This window comes from Oryctolagus cuniculus, chromosome X (assembly GCF_051225735.1).
Source record: "Oryctolagus cuniculus isolate XC-2025 breed Fujian yellow rabbit chromosome X, ASM5122573v1, whole genome shotgun sequence".
Taxonomy (NCBI): domain Eukaryota; kingdom Metazoa; phylum Chordata; class Mammalia; order Lagomorpha; family Leporidae; genus Oryctolagus; species Oryctolagus cuniculus.
In genome coordinates this window covers 129,943,934-129,963,871 of record NC_142888.1, presented here as the reverse complement: position 1 = coordinate 129,963,871, position 19,938 = coordinate 129,943,934, and positions in this window count along the sequence as shown.

Below are 19,938 nucleotides of genomic sequence, written 5' to 3'. Positions count from 1 at the left end.
TTGACACTCCTGTTTATGGCATCAGTAATCTCCCTATGCTCCAGTCATGAGTTTCCAAGGCTATGGAAGCCTTTTGAGTTCTCTGACTCTTATCTTGTTTAGACAAGGTCATAGTCAAAGTGGAGGTTCTCTCCTCCCTTCAGAGAAAGGCACCTCCCTCTTTGAAGACCTGTTCTTATGGAAATCAAATGTTATAGTACCTGTAATTCTCTGAGTACAGGGCTTGGCACGTAGGAAGCTATATACAGGATAAACATGATGGCTCTTGATATCTTTGCAGCAGTAGGAATCAGAGTAGCAAATGTGGGAGTTGAAAAGGATGCCAGTAACTCTTCCAGGATGTGGGATGTGGGAGAAATAGAACAAGGGCCAGAGAACAAAACCCGGCTTCAGATCCTGGCTTCACTATTTTTGGTTACAGGGCTGTGGGCAAGTCTGGGTGCTTGCATGAACATACTTTCCCACCCCTGAAAGGGGTAGATGCTCCCCAGATCAGAGGGTTGTTCAGACAAGCTGATGAGAAACAGGTCACTGCTTTGTACCCAGTCACACACATTTTGCTACCATCTAGTCAAGTAGTTCTCAGTGGGATGCTGAGGTCATAGCATCAGCATCATCTAGAAACTTGTTAGAAACACAAGACCTGGTGACTCAGAAACCCCAGGCAGTGAGCCCAACAACCTGTGTTTTAACAAGCTCTAAGGGAGATTTGTGCTTGAAAGAGTTTGAGAACCACTGCTGTACACCAGCCTCACAGGGACAGTGAAACAGGGAAGCTGAGAAAGCTAAGGATTGCATATTTACTAAGATTAAAATGCTGGGAGAAATGATGGCATCGAAGTTGCCCAGCAAGGTACACATGATCTCAGTGTATCTTGCTATCCAGGTGGTGCTCTTGCTAATGACACCAGCCTGTATAGTATCCAAGACCCCTTCTTCCAGGGATTCCATGAAGACCTCAAATACTAATGAACATGGGTCCTAAAACTTGCTCCTTAAAGATGTACAAATAGTGGCGGGCCGGCACTGTGGCTCACTTGGTTGATCTTCCGTCTGCAGTGCTGGCATCCCATATGGGCACCGGGTTCTAGTCCTGGTTGCTCCTCTTCCAGTCCAGCTCTCTGCTGTGGCCCAGGAGGGCAGTGGAGGATGGCCCAAGTGCTTGGGCCCCTGCACCCGCATGGGAGACCAGGAGGAAGCACCTGGCTCCTGGCTTCGGATCGGCACGGCACCGGCCATGGTGGCCATTTGAGGAGTAAACCAACGGAAGCAAGACTTTTCTCTCTGTCTCTCTCTCACATACACTGTCTATAACTTTACCTGTCAAAAAAAAAGAAAAAAAATGTACAAATAGAGCATATGCTGACTACTTATTAGAGAAGTGCCTGTGAGCACTGCCCAGGCTTGTGACATACTAAAAGTACTGCCTGGAAGGCAAGAGATCTCATTCTCACATGTACTCTGCTGAATACTTCCCCATGCAATGACCCTCTCTTTCCACCATGGGAATACCACTCAGAATACTCTGTGTGCATATTACAAGGAGCAAGCCTCAGGGTTAACCCAAGCCCTTTGTGGTTATCTGCCCAAAGAAACATTTTTAGGACCTCACAGATCTGAGTGAGTACCAGCCACTGTGAGGCTCAAAGCCCTTGTTGCAGGCCTGAAATGAAAAGGAACAGTAAAGTTGGAGCATAGTGGCTACCCTGTGTATTAGTTAGTCTTCACAGCATGCTGAAAACATGGGAAATGGACCAAGTTTGGAGCCCGATGGGCGTGGTGCTATAATTTCTGTCCATCCCCAACTGCCCCATGTCAAGCCTTTTTCTCTGCACTGTGATTAGATACAGGAGGATGTTTGAGGGGTTTCAGCTCCTCAGCAAGCTGGACCTCTCTGGGGGAAGCACAGTAACTTCTATCCCTACAAGTAATAGCTCTGTTTCACCCAGCAATGTGTCAGGGCACAGCCGTATTTCCTGAGCAATAACAAAGGACTTCCGTCTGCCAAACCATGCTGCTAGTCACAACTGTTTTTCCCTAGACCAGCAACAGGAACCTCCAAAACCCTCCTCTCCCCTCACCACAGCCACTTCAGCGTGAAGCTTTCCATCAGAAGGTGATTAGATTTGGGGAAGGTGATTGTTTTTGCCAGACATAATTGTTTCTTAATTCTTCTGATTTCACTCCCTTTAAAGATTACAAGCAACAATTGTCACTTGATAAATGATCAGGAATCTTAGTAATTAATTGAGTTTTCTAGTGGTACTGCTTTGGGAGCAATATATAGAGATAGATTAGATAGATGATTGATAGATTGATAGATATATAGATAGATAGATAAAGAAATTTGACAGCACATCATTAGAGGCAGCCTAAGTCAGCTGCAGTTTAAAACCTGAGGAAGCAGAGACTCTTAAGTTCTGCATGAGACTCCTGATAAGGGACTGAGCAATCCAGTAAACTAAACAAGACCACCCTCATAGGGCAAGAAAAAAGGATGTGTTCACTTGTTTATTCATTCCATCATGTTCTCACTTGTTCATCAAATGAACTGACTAGTAACCCATCCATTCACATCTTCATTCAATGTCCCAGTTATTGCCCTCTCTTCCCATCTACTCAGTTATTAGCTCACACCTTAAGAGGATCATTGCCGGGGCCGGCACTGTGTTGTGGCAGGTAAAAACCACCGCCTTCAGAGCCGGCACTCCATATGGGCGCCGGTTCAAGTACCGGCTGCCCCACTTCCGATCCAGCACTCTGCCATGGCCTGGGAAAGCAGTAGAAGGTGGCACAAGTCCTTGGGCCCATGCACCCACATGGGAGACATGGAAGAAGCTGCTGGCTCCTGGCTTCAGACCCACATAGCTCCAGCCCTTGCAGCCAAGGGAGTGAACCAGCGGATAGAAGACCTCTCTCTCTCTCTCTCTCTCTCTCTCTCTCTGCCTCCCCTTCTCTCTCTGTGTAACTCTGACTTTCAAATAAATAAATAAATCTTTTTTAAAAAAAAAGAGGACCATTGGCCTTCTCCCTTCCCTAGCTCACTTCATTGCCTTCTCCCTTACTACTCCAAGGGATCTTCAAATAGTTTGTGGACAATACATTCTATAAGAAAACTATGCTTGGAGTTCAAAAAAATTTTGACACCAAAATAAATTCTCTCTTCCTTCCCCCGTGCTCTATACAATCCATAACTCTGTGGTGACTTAGGCTCCAGGTGACTTTGTAGATTTTCTCTAAACATACCTTAGTGTGCAAAGATTCTATTATTCAGCTTGTCTCACACTTCCTTCATTCAATATATACTACTTCAGACTTACTATGTGCTGTGGCAGAGAAATACAGGTAATATTGACCATGTCCTCACCTGGCTTCTAGTCCACCTGGGAAGATAAACATTTTCACAAATGCCTAAACTACAGCACTTTAAAAATGTTTATGGAAAAAATGAATTAAAAGAAAGTTTTTTGTGCAAAAACTTTTTAAATTCAGGCATAGCTTTTTCATAATATGCATTTTGCATAAACTATTTGGAGACATCTCATATTTGATACAGGAATCCAAACACAATACACTTTATGCTGGAGAAAGCTTGCATGAAGGTGCAATTCCATTCAGTAAACTTGCCTGAACATCTTCTATGGGAATACAAAGAGGACTAAGACATGATCCTAACTCCACAGAGCTCAAAACCCAAAGGTAGAGAAAGATACAGGACCAAAAAATTGCCATGAAATATATTTGGTTCTTGGGGGACACAGTAGGGCAAAGAGGAGGTAGCAATGAATTATGTTCAGCAAAAGCTTGTGGCATATACAAGCGGAAATTTTCAAGAGTCTCCACATATGACTATGAAGGTGAGGAGCACTGTGTTGGATGGGGGATTACACCATAATGTGATGATCAGATCTGTTTGTGTTTCAAAGCTGCAATGAGGAAGTATATACAAGAGAAAAAGAGCGGAGGCTTGGGACAGAAGTTTATAAATGAGCAGAACAGCATGGAACAGTGCTACACATGCATGAAAACAGGCAGCTTGCTGGACAATAAGAACTAAAGAAAAAAAAGTGATTCTAGGAGGAACTTAAACATGAGACTGAATATCTTCCTGTAGTTACAGAAGAATGAGGCTTGATGTGTTGGCAATGAGGCAGTCATTAGGAAGTTGCAAGAGGGAAGAGTAAGTATCACATATAGACTTACATTTGCAAAAATTGCAACCATCATGAGACAGAGAGAGACAAGGTTTACAAGGAATGTAAGTGTGTGTATGCATATGTGTGTGTGTGTGTGGTAGGATAGAGTACATAAAAATAGTTATAAGCATCAGAGAAAGAGCAGATTTTGGAGAGAAGAGATAACTGGCAGGGAAAGTCCAGGTGGGAAGAAGAGATAGCAACATAAGGGGCCAATAAAAAGAAAATGCTTCAGTGAATGTGAAATTGCAGGGAGGGGGATTTTTGAACAAATTACCAAAAGGCATGGTAGACCTATCTGTGGATTTATTTGATTTCCTCCACATCCACTGACATTTAAAGGCTGATTACTCTTAGGTCCTAGATTTAGTTGTTATCATTAGTTCAGAATGTTGCTCTAGGTGATTAGAGAGATGACAAATCCCCTGTCCAAATGGAAGCAACACACTTACACAACTCTGCACAACTCCATTTCTGAGGACATCAGAATACATGTCTGAACAATTGGTTGCCCCTCTCTGGTTCTGTGGCTCCTTCTAAATTGCCTTTCACCCACACTGTAAACACTATTGCCCGATGGAAGACCTGCCTGGCAGTAGTTCACTCACAAGATCTCACAGAGATCCAGAAGCACAAGATTAAATGTATGGCTCTTGTGGCTAGTGTTTGGCTTAGCATTTAAAATGCCATTTGAGATACAAGAACTTATATTGGGGTGCCAAGGTTTGATTCCCAATCCTGCTCCTGATTCCAGTATTCTACTAATGCACACTCTGGAAACTCAGCAGTGATAGTTCAAGTACTTGGGATTCTGCAACCCATGTGGGAGGCCTAGAAGAAGTTTTGGGCAACTGGCTTTAGCCTTCCCCAGCTCTAGCTGCTGCAGGCATTTGAGGAGTAAACCAGCAGATGAGAACTTTCTATCTACATCTATCTATCTCTCATTTCTCTATCTCTCTTTCTCTCTGTGTATCTCTTTGTCTTTCTCTCTTACTGTCTTTCAAATAAATAAATTTTGTGATATTGTTGATATTTCAGAGGTTTTTAAAAATGAACAAATGCAGGCCGGCGCCGCAGCTCAATAGGCTAATCCTCTGCCTGTGGTGCTGGCACACCAGGTTCTAGTTCCGGTCGGGGCACCAGATTCTGTCCCGGTTGCCCCTCTTCCAGGCCAGCTCTCTGCTGTGGCCCGGGAAGGCAGTGGAGGATGGCCCAAGTGCTTGGGCCCTGCACCCCATGGGAGACCAGGAGGAAGCACCTGGCTCCTGGCTTCAGATTGCCGTAGCGCCAGCCGCAGCGGCCACTGGGGGGTGAACCAACGGAAAAGGAAGACCTTTCTCTCTGTCTCTCTCTCTCTCTCTCTCACTGTCCACTCTGCCTGTCAAAAATAAAAAAGAAATGAACAAATGCATAGTTCTTCCTGAGGAGAAAAAAGGGGTGGATTCAAGGGGAAAGGCAGAGCTGAGGGCACTAAGCTGATCTACTTAGCAGAGGGCAGTTGACCATGCTGAGAGAACATGTGTTGGGTAAACCCAGTGGAAGTCATCCCCACCCCCATAAAACCCAACTTTTCTCAGTTGCAGAGGGGTGGACTCCGCATAGACTACAGTCCACATAGCAGCTTTCTCACATGGTCACTGCTCAGATGCTGGTGTCAATAAGACGAGGCACTTCTGCCACCATGCAGGTGAGGGGTACAGTCTGTCGCAGAATCAGCTTCAAAACAAACCACTTACCTCTTTCTTACCTCAGTTTCTTTATTTAAAAAGGGACTGATGATGTTTCCCTTGAAGAGGTGTGAGAATTAAAAGACATGATGCATGCAAAGCAACTGTCTATAATTACAACTATTTATAATTAATCCTTCTCCTTAGATCATTGGAATCTCACGAAGGGAGAGTATGACCACAGCGCTTGATTCATTTGAGCTTGGGAACGCAGCAGAACTTAACATTTCATTAGGTATTCTCAATACGGTTTTAGCCCCCACCAAGTAGAATTGGTGCTGTCTGACTTACAGGGAGAAATATGTGAGTCACAGTGACTGCCAGTTTCTCTTCTGCTCCAAAGGGAATTTGTCATTTTTGTTCTGTCCTAAAGGAGAAAATCCAGCCTGAGTGTCCCTCGCTCAGTGCTTCCCAAGGTAGCACTTGCTACGTTGTCCTGTTGGACACAAACCCCAAATCAGGACTAGCAGGGCCCCTTCTTCAAAATTAATAAAATCTCAAGATAACAACAGGGCTGTGCATTAATCTCAGCATGAGGTCCTGTGTGTGTCAGGGCCTTGTGTGACTGCAGTATTTGCACACCCCTAAAGCAGGCCCTGCCCCAAATCCATCCCCAGTGTGCAGATCTTGCTTAAGGAGAGCCCAGAGCAAATTCATGTGCTCATCTGAAAGAAATTTGCACTGGAAAGCACAACACTAGGCAAAAAGTTCACTCCACATAATTTCTCCGAGAAACCCTTCGAACAGCTGCCAGCCAATGAGCCCTAGTTCAAATGCTTGGATTCAGAGTTCTGGCAATGCATCCCTATTGGACAATTATGTTTCCTCTCACTATGATTTACCAGGAATCTACTTTACTCTGACTCTCGCTTCTTCTAGTCACTCCAGGTGGTTTTCATTTCCCCAATCCTTGTACTCTGAACAAGGGCCCCCAACACAGCACACTCAGGACAGGGGCCAAGTCATCTGCTAAGTCTTGGGGCCCCAAGCCCTCTTTGTTACCCCACCTTGCATCCTGACTGTAATCTTGCTCCTTAGTAGGTGGCTATCTGGTGATCTCAGAAGTAACTCTTGAAGGAAGGAGCAGGCACCTTTCCTGGATCTCTGGGTGAAGGTGAAGAAACAAGGGTTGAAGGCCAAAAGGTTGCCCAGGCCTAGAACTGTTGCTACTCAATGTGGGGTCCATGGCTCCATGCCAGTCTGCAGTGAGGTAAGGACAGTAACTGACAATGGTTCCACATCTTAGTTACAATTATTTAACACTTATTTATTTATTTGAAAGTGAGAGAGAGAGAGAGAGAGAGAGAGAGAGAGAATCTTCCACCTGGTGATTTACTCCCCAAATGGCCACAACAGCAGGAGCTGGGCTGATCCAAAGCCAAGATCCAGGAAATTCTTCTGTATATCCCAGGTGGGTGCAAAGGCCCAAACACTTGAGCCATCCTCTGCTCCATTCTCAGGCACATTAACAGGAACTAGATAGGAAGTAGAGTAGCTGGGACCCAAACCAGAGCCCATATGGGATGTTAGTACTACTAATGTCAGCTTTACCTGCTACACCACAGCTCCAGTCCCCTTTAATAGCAATTTTAAATACCTATTAAACTTAGTAATAAAAATCATTTAAAAGCAGTGTAAGCCTTTATTTTTATACTTCCCAGAAATTAGTTTTGTTGGATTTTACCAAAATAATGACCCATTCTGCTTTGAAATCTAAAATACTAATTTAAAAAAAAAAAACTAAAACAAAACCAAAAAAGATGCTTCTCATTGGGTGGTTGGCAGAGGTGTTAGCCAGCCTTGTCACAATAGCTCTGGCTTCAGTGTAGTGGTCCAAGTGTTGAGGTGGGAGTCTAAAGAGAAGAGTACTCATTCTGGCTCCTTCATTTCCTTGGACAGGCTCGTTACCTGCTGAGCTTCTCTTTTCTCACCTGAAAATTTCTCATGAGAACCTCTTGAGATCTTGGATGAGAAGATGTGTTGCATACTATTAAGTGAAGTTTGATACAAGGGCTAAATATTAAGGACACTACCACTCTGCAGGTATCCCATGACCCTGCCATGAAAATAGCATTGGACACTAGCATGATGGACAAGAGCACAGACTTTGAAGTCAGGGCATCTAGATTTGGATCCTACCTTCACAACTCACTAACTGGGTTACTTCAACAGAGTTGTTTGACCTGTTAGAATCTCCATTTTCATGTCTAATAGAAGGGATTGTTTTATTATTGACCTTATAAGGGTGTGTTGAGGATTAACAGTGTAGCAATTAGAACAGTGAGTAGAACATGGCACACATGAATGATAACTAAGAATGTGATTCAATTACACTTCTCATTCTTGTCACTCCGCATTATCATTTTGAAATGTATCCATGTTCAGAGTTCTTCTTTAACTGTTCTATGTCTCCATCGTTAGCATCATCCATACTTCATTTACCCAGCCTCATATTATTGCCTTTATAATTTTAATTGGTTATTGATGGTATAGAAGAAACTACAGACATTGGAGTATTGAACTTCTAGCTAGCAAACATGCTGGATACTCTCATTAATTCTAACAATTTGTCTAATTCTCTTGGTCTTTCTATGTAAATGATCACATCATTTCTCCCTTAACAATCTTTATACTTCTAATTTCTTTCTAGGATTTACTGTAGTAACATGGAGTGGAATAGTAGTATCCTCATCTTTCTTCCTACCTTGCTGTCCCTATCCAGCTTAATATCAATATTATAGTAGTTTTGTAACTCATGTGAGTCCCTTTCTCAGTTTTCCTGATCTTTGGAATAACCTATAGATGAGAGTGGTCATCCTTTCAAGGAAGATTTGATATGAACAATATATAAAACTCTCTAGAAATAGTTCATGGCAAGGAAGTGAGCTTTTGATGACCACCATAACATTACAAGATCATTGGCCTATTCCATTTCCTTAGCCCATTTTTTAAAAATCAAGATATTAACCATTTTCTCTGACTTTCAGCCTTTTGTTTCAACAATGCTTTCTCTCCTGCGTTCTGAGCCTCATACTTTTTATACTCTGTGTGATTCGACCTGTTGAGGAGCCCTTTGGAAGAACTCTTCCTGCGCTCTCTAATGCTTTTAGGCAGAAAAAGCTTTAGGAACCCCAGTTTTCCAGTTAGGCCGAATGTGACCTCATTACGTGGTGAGGCAGTATCAGGATTATCTTCTGTCTCTGCCTGCTCTCTTGCTTGATTGACTGTCTCATGTATTTTCATTCAATCATTTACTCTGAGTACATATTGTGTCTGTGTAGGCTTTACTGGTTTTTTTTTTCTTTTAAGATGTTATATTGGAAGAAGAAGTATATGCTTTGTCTCTCAGCCTAATCAGAGCTGCTATTAGAACTGATCCAGCGCCATAAACAAAAGTGTCAATTTGTTAAATCAACAACAGGAGTCACTGTGCACTTACTCCCCATGTAGTATCTCTGTCCTTAATGTGTTGTACTATGTGAATTAACGTTATAACTAGTACTCAAATAGTACTTCACACTTTGTGTTTTTGTGTGGGTGCAAACTGTTGAAATCTTTACTTAATATATGCTAAACTGATCTTCTCTATATAAAGAGAATTGAAAATGAATCTTGATGTGACTGGAAGGGGAGAGGGAGCAGGAGAGGGGAGGGTTGTGGGGGGAGGGAAGTTATGGTGGGGGGAGAAAGCCATTGTAATCCAAAAACTGTACTTTGGAAATTTATATTCATTAAATAAAAGTTAAAAAAAAAAAAACACAATAATCCCAAAAGCCAAAAAAAAAGTACTGATCCAGATTTGTTTGTTTATTGAGGACAGAATCATCTCTCCTGCCCTACCCCAGACTTGAGGTGAAAGTTTTAGGATCTTTCTCTCTGAATTACGGAAACTGATACTCTAACCACATTTTTGGAAAAGTTATTTGTATTCAATCTCAGTGCTCCTTCTCTGCTACCTTCATCTGATCATTTGGTGATTGTCAGTGGCAGGTGGCTAAAGTTCTCCAGGAGCACTTGCTGATTGATCCCACCTTGTCCTCCTGGGTTCTCCTGGATCTTGGTTTAGTCACATCTTGCTTCGATTGGTCTCAAGGTTTGGTGTCAAATTTTCCTAAACCATTTACCATCCTGATGGAAGAGCAGTCTTTTTTTAATTATTCTACTTATATGAAAGGCAGAGTTAGAGTTAGAGTTAGAGAGAGAGAGGGAGAAAGAGAGAGAGAGAGAACAGATAGGTTTTCCATGCACTGGTTCACTCCTCAAATGGCCGCAATGGCCAGGGCTGGGCCAAGAACTTCGTCTGGTTCTCCCATGTGGGTGCAGGCGCCCAAGTACCCAGACCATGTTCCACTGCTTTCCCAGGCTCATTAGTAGGGAGCTGGATCAGAAGTAGAGCATCCAGGACTCAAACCAGCACTGTAGATGGCAGCTTAACCCATTACGCCATGGTGCCGGCCCCAGGAAGGGCAGTCTTATCAGAATAAATGGTAGGATGAGTCATTGATCCTGTGACAAGATGGATGATGGGGTTTCCAAAAGGATAGTGGTCATCCCGAACTGATCCAGGTTGCCATAAATACCCAGAAGGGCAGCTTACTTGACATCACGCCAGATGGGCACCAAGATCACCTCTGTCACCAAGTCTTGTATGTGTCACTACTTGCAAGCAATTCATCTTGATAAGATTAAGCATTATCCTCAAAAGGGATATGGAGAAAGACTATAGAGGAAGTGGCAGGCAGACTGACGTAGCCTAAATCCTTCAGCCTTGAAAAGTCTCTTCTTCTTAGGAATCTGTTTTTGGCATTGTGCCAGAAAGATCCTGACCCAATTGGCATTTAGTCCTTTTTTATTGTTTTGAGACGTCTCTCCTACCATCTTCCTACAGTTGCCTTGGAACTTCTGTCCATTGTCTGAGATATGGACTCTTCCTATTGATCATGATTAACAGTTTAAATTACAATTCTTTCTGAGAATACACAGTATCTATGCCCAGGGCACAAGATACCCAGAATTTTTCTTAAAAAAGATATTGTTTCCTTTCTGTGCTTAGCGGAAAGCCAATGACTTTCAGGATCATGAGAAGTGATCTTTGTTTCATTTAATGAGACTTGAAGTAGCCCACAAATGGAAATTGTTGACATAATTCTCCTAAGTTCCCAAAACCCAACTCATCCCATATCTCATCTGTAAGCAGAGGATTCAGTTAAATCTTGCCCAGATTCTTGACCCATGGAAACTATAAGTGAACAAATGAATGTTGTTTATAACTGCTAAATTTGTGGTACTTTTTTACACAAAAGCAGAAAAACAATGAAGGATAACCAGTACCCCAATAGTGTTGAGCCTGTATCTGATCCCTTTGTATGCACAAAACCAAAGTGGACACAGGTATTATATGTGACGTGAAGTCCCTACTCCCTTTCCCACCCTGAGCTAAGGCACAGAGTTTGCTCACTGGCTGGGGCCTCAGTACGGCCCTCTGCTTCGTGAGGTGCTTAGGAGAAGCTAGTGACTCAGTGGAACGACTAGCTTCCAGGACTTCGTCAGGCTGGGAGAAACAATTCTTGCTGTTTTCAGGGAGCTTGTACAAAATGTTCATAGACATTATTTCATAGGATCTTCACAGAGAACTTCGATGGTAGAAACAGTTATAACTCCATTTGCCAGATGAAAAAAATGAGGTCCCAAGAGGAAAAATGTCTGGGTCAAGGTCACAGAGTGAGCATGTATAAAATCTGCTGCATAGCTGCACTTATATTGGGTGCCTATTTATAAATCATTCAGTTGGTGCCTCATAAGGCCATGACCATTTGAAACCCTTAGCAGTGTCCTGCTGAAACCTGATCATCAAGGCTGCTTCTTTTCATGCAAGTCTGAACTAAATGGGTGGAGACACTAAGAAACCTAATGAGTAGAGATGCATTTTCTCATCATCCACAGAGTTGTAATGGCCCCATATTGTTCTCTTGGCCTACAAGGCTCTGCGCTCAGACTGCCACATAGTTCTCCCCCTTACTTCCTTCAGGTCTTTTGTCAGTCGAGCCTTTTCTGTCAACAATATCAAAATTGCAGCATTCCATCAACTCTATTTTTATTTATTTCTATTTATTTTCCCCCTCTTCCAAGTATCACCACGTGATATCCTACACACAAATTTGTTCATTGTCTTTATTCATGAGAACAGGGATTTTCATCAGTTTTGTTGACTACTATGACACCAGCACTAAGCATATTATCTGGCACATAGTAAGTTCTCAACAAAAATACTATTATTATGGTGGAGATGGGATGGAGGGCAATTAAATATGAAGTCAAATTCAATCTTCTTGAATAGTCACCACACCGTGGGGACAGTGGCTCTGTCAAGTATCAGCTATCATATCATCTGTTCCCTGAGGACAAGATGGTTCCCAAGACTGCAGAGAGAGGCTATTCCAGTCTCAGATCCTTCATTGCCTGAACTGGTACTGACCACAATGTCACAGTCTCTGATTTTTCTTGTGAGGAGTAATTTCTCAAACTAGTGGCTCAGATCCTAGGAGAAAAGATCATATCTGCCTAATAATATGGAGTTCAATTATACCAAAGGGAGAAGAACGAACAGATTGATCCTGATGCCTGCAATATTATAAAATTTCAATTGTCCCTAATGTGAAAAAAATGAAATTGTGTCACCTGAAGTGGCTGAGACATATCAAGTCAGGGCAATCTCCCCATGACCAAAGCAGTCTCTCAATGACTAATATCCCTTCTCATTGGTGGTGTTTTGGGCCAGTAGCCTAGACCAATTGGGGCAGCCCATATCTTCATAGTAGGGTGGGATAGAAGCGGAGCCTTCCCAGTCCTCTGGGTCAGCCACTTGAGCAGTACTGCAGCTGGTCCCAGATCCTTTCAAAGAGCCAGATTAGGGGAATTTATCCAGAGTACACTAGACCTTTGACTACTGTAGCTCTGCAGTTCCTCAGGGAGGTCTGCTATGAAAGTGGTTCACAGAAGGCTTAAACTAAGGACAGCTATGGAACAGTATGTACAATGGATACTTCTGTAAAGATGGAAGTTCACTTTGCATAATTGCATAGTATTATAACAGCTGACATTGTAAAGATATTTTGTTTTCTTTATAAAAGTCACAATGTCCAAAACTCAAATACATTATTCTCTCCTGCCTTGCCCAATGCCATGTGCCCTGCTTAGATGCAACCTCATTTTGGCCTTCTTCCTGTGCTGAGGTCTTTGTCTCCAGTCTCCAACTACATTAATACTTGTGCAGGCACATGCGCAAATACACACACATGCGTGCGCACACACACACACACACACACACACTGCTTTTCTGCATTCTGATCTTGCTCTCAGCCCTTTTTCCTATCTCACTGATCCCACTTCCTGCCATGGGCCCTTTACTGTATACTCCTGCTTGTAAACAGACATGTCATTTCCCTCCACCAGCAATGGCAGTCGAAGTGATGTTTAGATCTAGTCCATGGCTCCCTCCCCATCCCCAAACCTGGAACCCGTGTTTGTATAACACTTTCCTTTTAAGAGAAAAGAACTAGGGCAAACCTTTACTTCAGAGCAAGTCATGGTCAGCCAAAATTAGAACCAGACACAAAGTAGCTTGTTGCCACATTATCTATAATAGCATAGGATTGGACACAATCAAAATGTCAGACAATATAGACATGGCTAAGAAAATTGTTGAACATCATCTCCAAGAAATATTATTCAAGTATTAAAATAATCATTATGAAGACAATGTTGTAACATATAAAAGGCTTGTAATTTAATGGTAAGTGAAAAGACTGAATATAAGACTGTAAATACACTGTAATTACAGCAATGTAAACACACACACACACACACACACACACATAGTGAGAAGCAATGTGGTCTAGAAAATAACCTCTTATGGGCCTGGATGTGGGGATTATAGGTTATTTTGTTCTTTGCAAATTTCCTGTAATGATGTTTAATGGTATTATAATATTGTTGTTACAGCAAATAACTGCTGAGGCAAACAAAGGTGACTCTAAAGCCTCAGCTGCTTGGACCATGACTATCAAGGAAAGAAAAACTTCCTTGGTGTCCTTAAAATTGATCACAAGGACAGACACTGTGGAACACAGTTTCTGCTTGCTGTCCCAACTTGCTTCCTCAGACAACCCCACACTATCTGCCCTGCAGGTTGTGAGGGGATCTCAAGCAGGCCAGGCCCTGGACAAGAGCAAAAGGACTGATTGCAAACCGTGCTGTTATTTCTGCACAAGGCAAGGGCTGTTTTAGATAGTACTTCGCACATCCTAGTGAGTTATTATCTAATTTGTTGTAATTATCATGACTCGTTCCTCTGTCTTCCACCACAAGAAGATGATAGGTGCTCCTTCGTCTTGCTAAGCTCAGTGAGTAATGCCTCCCTATTCTACACTCTCTCATTAAACCCATCACTGAGGTCTGTCTATTCTGGCTCATTAGAATTTCTTAAATCTCTTACTTCTCTCCACTCTCACTAGTTACTTTAAGTCCAGGCCATCATGATCTCACAACTTAACTGTAAACCAACAAGTAACCCAGCCTCAAGACTCAATCTCATCCCCTGCACAGTGGTCCCGAAGTTAAGTGTTCAGGGTAAACACCTGGGAGACAGGATGGAAATTTCATTCAATTTTGTTTAAACCTTATCTTATCATTTCCTTTTATACTTAGGTATATTATGTACACAACGTATTTGGCTCAATTGTACATTTTTGTGTACTGTGGGTATATATTTTCAAAATCATTGTGTTGATGAGGTATGTATATTACTCAGCCTTTTTCAGCACTACAATAAAATACCTAAGGCAACTCGCTTTATAAAGAGAAAAATGTTTATTTGGGTTCACATTTCTGGAGGTTCAAAGCCCAAGATCAGGAGGCCCCATTGGTTCAACCATTTGATGAGGCTGGAGGATGGTTACAGCAGAGTAAGGAGCAAAGGAAGGAACACATGGTAATCCTGAAAGCGAGACACACCTGGCCAAACACAGGCTATTATAACTGTCTTGTGATAACTACTTTCTTAGGGCACATGCCAATGACCTAAGGACCTCCCACTAAACCCATTTCCTTAACATCATATTTAGATTAAGTTTGCAACCTAGAAGTGCCATTGACTTATGTCTGCTGCTTAAAGCCCTTGTGTGCTCTTTCACTACCTGCAACAGAGAGTCCTACATAACCAAGCAGCGTTTCATTACCTGTGCCTGCTGACTGTTCCAATATTATCTCTCTCAGTGCACACTCTTCTTCTTTAGCCTATATGACTGTCCACAAGCAGCCCAAAGGGGCTACTTTGGGTCTCTGTAGGGTGTAATCCAGCAATGTGCTGGATAAAAACCATAACTGGCACAATTCTGTGCCTCTCTTCCTTATTTCACAATCAGCTGATGCCAATCTGGTTTCTTGAAATGGTGCATGTGGGGATTATTTACAGCATGGAAATTGGATAACACAACACATAGCACATTTATTCCTTCCAAAATACTGTTTGTTGGCTATTTAACACCAAACTGATCCCTCTTCTCAGAATGTACTTTTCTGGGTTCTTCACTGCCCCCCAATACAAGATTTAGTTCAGGCAATAAATCATCCAGGCATCTTTCTGTCACCCCCTCTTTGCCCCTTTCAGAATTCATGCCTCTCCTCTGAGTTCTTGTGCAGGCTATGAATTCCCTAGGGGCAGGGGTCACGTCCAAGTTACCCTGTGTCTGGAATACATAGAGCATTGCCAGGTGCGGAGTGTGTATTCTGGGAATGTTTGTAAAACTGAATGAAATTTTTGATACAGTTGGAATATCTTAGTATCTATAGCTCCTGTGGGTCATGGTGAATCTGATTGGTAGAGTTAAATCCTAGGGACAGTTACAGCAAGAGCTGGGAAGTTTAGAGTCTCTTGGAGAAGTTACCAGATTAACAGCTTAGCTGTAACAGTTTGTGCCACCATCTTCTTCTTTGCTCAGTGTGTCAGGATAGCAGGTTCCTCAACTTTTCCTAGCCTCTCTCAGAGACACTGAATGGCCTATAGGCTGCTTTAGGTGCATCAATCACCTACTGAAAAAATGAGTACTCACACCACATACCTGAATAAAAAGCTGTTAGGAAAACCATTGCGCCAGAGGCAAGGATTATAGAAATGTGTCCCATTGGACCAAAAGGAAATTTGTTTCTTTTTTGCAATAGTTGCTTCTAACGTTTATTATTTGCTTGAGCAAGGTGGTACCTGAAGGAGAAATCTAAAGTCATTCTAAAGATAGAACTTTATATCTCAGCCTTCTCTAGAAGAGAAGCCAAAGCCCTTAGAAAAGGAAAGCAGAGACGTGTCAAATACCACCAACCAAATACCAATGGAGTAGAGAAAAATGATGACATCTGGGAAGACTGTCTGCCCCTCTGCTCCTCAGAGCAGACTTCAGAGCCATAAATGCAAATTGTTTCCTCATGGTGTTAGCAAAAATTGACTTCCAACTGGGATAGGGCAAGTGAGAGAAAAACCGTCATGTTATCCCCTGGATCAGGAAGGAGCTTCTGTACCCTCACAACAGGGAAAAGATAGTTGTGTCCAGAGAGTACTGGGGAAGGAGGACAAGACATAAGAAGACAAAACGTAAGAAGAGCACTAGGAAAATAGAGTTTTTTATTACTCTGGTTTCAAGAGTGGCTATGGAGTACCAAAGACCTATATTTTAAACCTGACACAGTTATCTAAAAGCTGGGTTATTTGGAACAAATTAGATTTTCTGAGCCGTAAGTTTATTATCTTCAGTGTAGGAAAAGTGATATGTGCCTCACAGTGTGGCAAAAATTAAAGTAGATGTGACAATTTATGTGTGCACATCAAGTAGGCTTTGTGACACTGTCCAATTGTTTGGTCAAAAGCCCATGTAGGGGCCAGCGCTGTGATGTAGTAGGTAAAGCTGCCACCTGCAGTGCCAGCATCCCACATGGGCACCAGTTCAAGTCCTGGCTGCTCCACTTCCCATCCAGCTCTCTGCTATGGCCTGGGAAAGCACTAGAAGATGGCCCAAGTCCTTGGGCCCTTGCACCCACGTGGGAGACCCAGAAGAAGCACCTGGCTCCTGGATTCATATTGGCACAGCTCCGGCCATTGCAGCCAATAGGGGAGTGAACAAGCTGATGGAAGACACTTTTCTCTCTCTCTCTCTCTGTCTCTCCTTCTCTCTGTGTAACTCTGACTTTCAAGAGAAAGAAATAAATATTTTCTTAAAAAAGCCCATGTAGGAATGGGAGAAGGAGTGGAGATGGGAGGGTTGCAGGTGGGAGGGAAGGTATGGGGGGAAAAAGCCATTATAATCCATAAGCTGTACTTTGGAAATTTATATTTACTAAATAACCAGAATCTACAAAGAGATCAAGAAACTCCACAACAACAAAACAAACAACCCACTTAAGAGATGGGCCAAGGACCTCAATAGACATTTTTCAAAAGAGGAAATCCAAATGGCCAACAGGCACATGAGAAAATGTTCAAGGTCATTAGCAATCAGGGAAATGCAAATCAAAACCACAATGAGGTTTCACCTCATCCCGGTGAGAATGGCTCACATTCAGAAATCTACCAACAATAGATGCTGGAGAGGATGTGGGGAAAAAGGGACACTAACCCACTGTTGGTGGGAATGCAAACTGGTCAAGCCACTATGGAAGTCAGTGTGGAGATTACTCAGAAACCTGAATATAACCCTACCATACAACCCAGCCATGCCACTCCTTGGAATTTACCCAAAGGAAATTAAATTGGCAAACAAAAAAGCTGTCTGCACCTTAATGTTTATTGCAGCTCAATTCACAATAGCTAAGACCTGGAACCAACCCAAATGCCCATCAACAGTAGACTAGATAAAGAAATTATGGGACATGTACTCTATAGAATACTATACAGCAGTCAAAAACAACAAAACACGGTCATTTGCAACAAGATGGAGGAATCTGGAAAACATCATGCTGAGTGAATTGAGCCAGTCCCAAAGGGATAAATATCATATATTCTCCCTGATCGGCGATAACTAACTGAGCACCAAAGGGGAAACCTCTTGAAGTGAAATGGACACTATGAGAAACAGTGACTTGATCAGCCCTTGTCCTGACTGTTGATGTACAATGTAATACTTTATCCATTTTAGTATTTTTTTCTAGTACTATTGGTTGAACTCTGTAATTAACACACAATTATTCTTAGGTGTTTAAATTTTAACTGAGAAGTGATCTCTGTTAAATATAAGAGTGGGAAAAAGAGAGGGAGGAGATGTACAATTTGGGACATGCTCAATCGGACTTGCCCCAAATGGTGGAGTTAGAAATATACCAAGGGATTCCAATTCAATCCCATCAAGGTGGCATGTACCAATGCCATCTCACTAGTCCAAGTGATCAATTTCAGTTCACAACTGATCACACTGATAGGTCTAAGAGTCAAAGGGATCACACAAACAAGACTAGTGTCTGCTAATATTAACTGATAGAATCAAAAAGGGAGAGAACGATCCAACATGGGAAGCGGGATACACGCAGACTCATAGAATGGCAGATGTACTAAATAGCACTCTGACCTCAGAATCAGCCCTTAAGGCATTCAGATATGGCTGAAGAGCCCATGTGAGATCCCAGTGGAAAGAACGGGGCCATCAAAGAAGGAGGTACCTTTATCTGAAGGGAGGAGATAACTTCCACTTTGACTATGACCTCGTTTAAATAGTATGGGAGTTAGCGAACTCAAAATGCTTCCATAGCCTTGGCAACTCATGACTAGATCCTAGGGAGATTACTGACGCTATAAACAAGAGTGTCAAATTGTTAAGTCAACAACAGGAGTTACTGTGTACTTACTTCTCATGTGTGATCTGTCCTTAATGTGTTTTCCAATGTGAAGTAATGCTATAACTAGTACTGAAACAGTATTTTACACTTTGTGTTTTGGTGTGGGTGCGAACTAATGAAATCTTTACTTAATATATACTAAATCTATCTTCTGTATCGAAAGATAATTGAAAATGAATCTTGATGTGAATGGAATGGGAGAGGGTGCAGGAGATGGGAGGGGTGCGAGTGGGAGGGAAATTATGGGGGGGGGAAGCCAAAATAATCCATAAACTGTGCTTTGGAAATTTATATTTACTAAATAAAAAAGTATTATTCAGGGACTGCATAATTAAGGGATTGGCTAGTAACAAGCAAAAAGAATTCTAAAGATCACAGGAATCACAGATACTAGAAGCAGCCACTATCCCAATGAATAACATAGAGCACCCAATGAAAAGTGTCATTGATTATTAAAACAGTATGGACATTCCTCAAAAAAGTAATAGTATGGTTACCATATGATCATATAATACCATTTCAACATATATATCCACGGGAAATGAAATAAATAAGTCAAGGAAATAACTGCACTCTCATATTCATTGCAGTATTATTCATGATTGCCAAGATATGGAATCAACATAAAACTCCATCAATGGATGAATGGATATAGAAAATGTTATATATATATATATATATATATATTTATATTTATATAACACACACACAAACACACACATACACACACAAAGGAATACTATTCAGCTGCAAGAATTATGAAAGCCTGCCCTTTGCAACACCATGGATGAAAGTAGACTTTATGTGATATGAGCCAGACACAGAAAGACCAATACCAAGCAATCCACTGAGATCTATAATCAAAAATTATCACTCTCACAGAATCCGAGAGTAGAATGGTGGTTGTCAGAGACTGGAGACTTAACTGGGGTGACATTGGTCAGAGGGTACAAAACTGCAGTTAGGAGGAATAAGTTTAAGAAATCTAGTGTACAGAATAATTAAAATTGCTAATGGAGTAAATCATGAATGCACTCAATTATGATTGCAGTAATTATTGTATAATGTACACATATATGAAAATTTCACTTTTTACCATAAATATATAAATTTTTATTTGTCAATTGTACCTCTATCAGTCT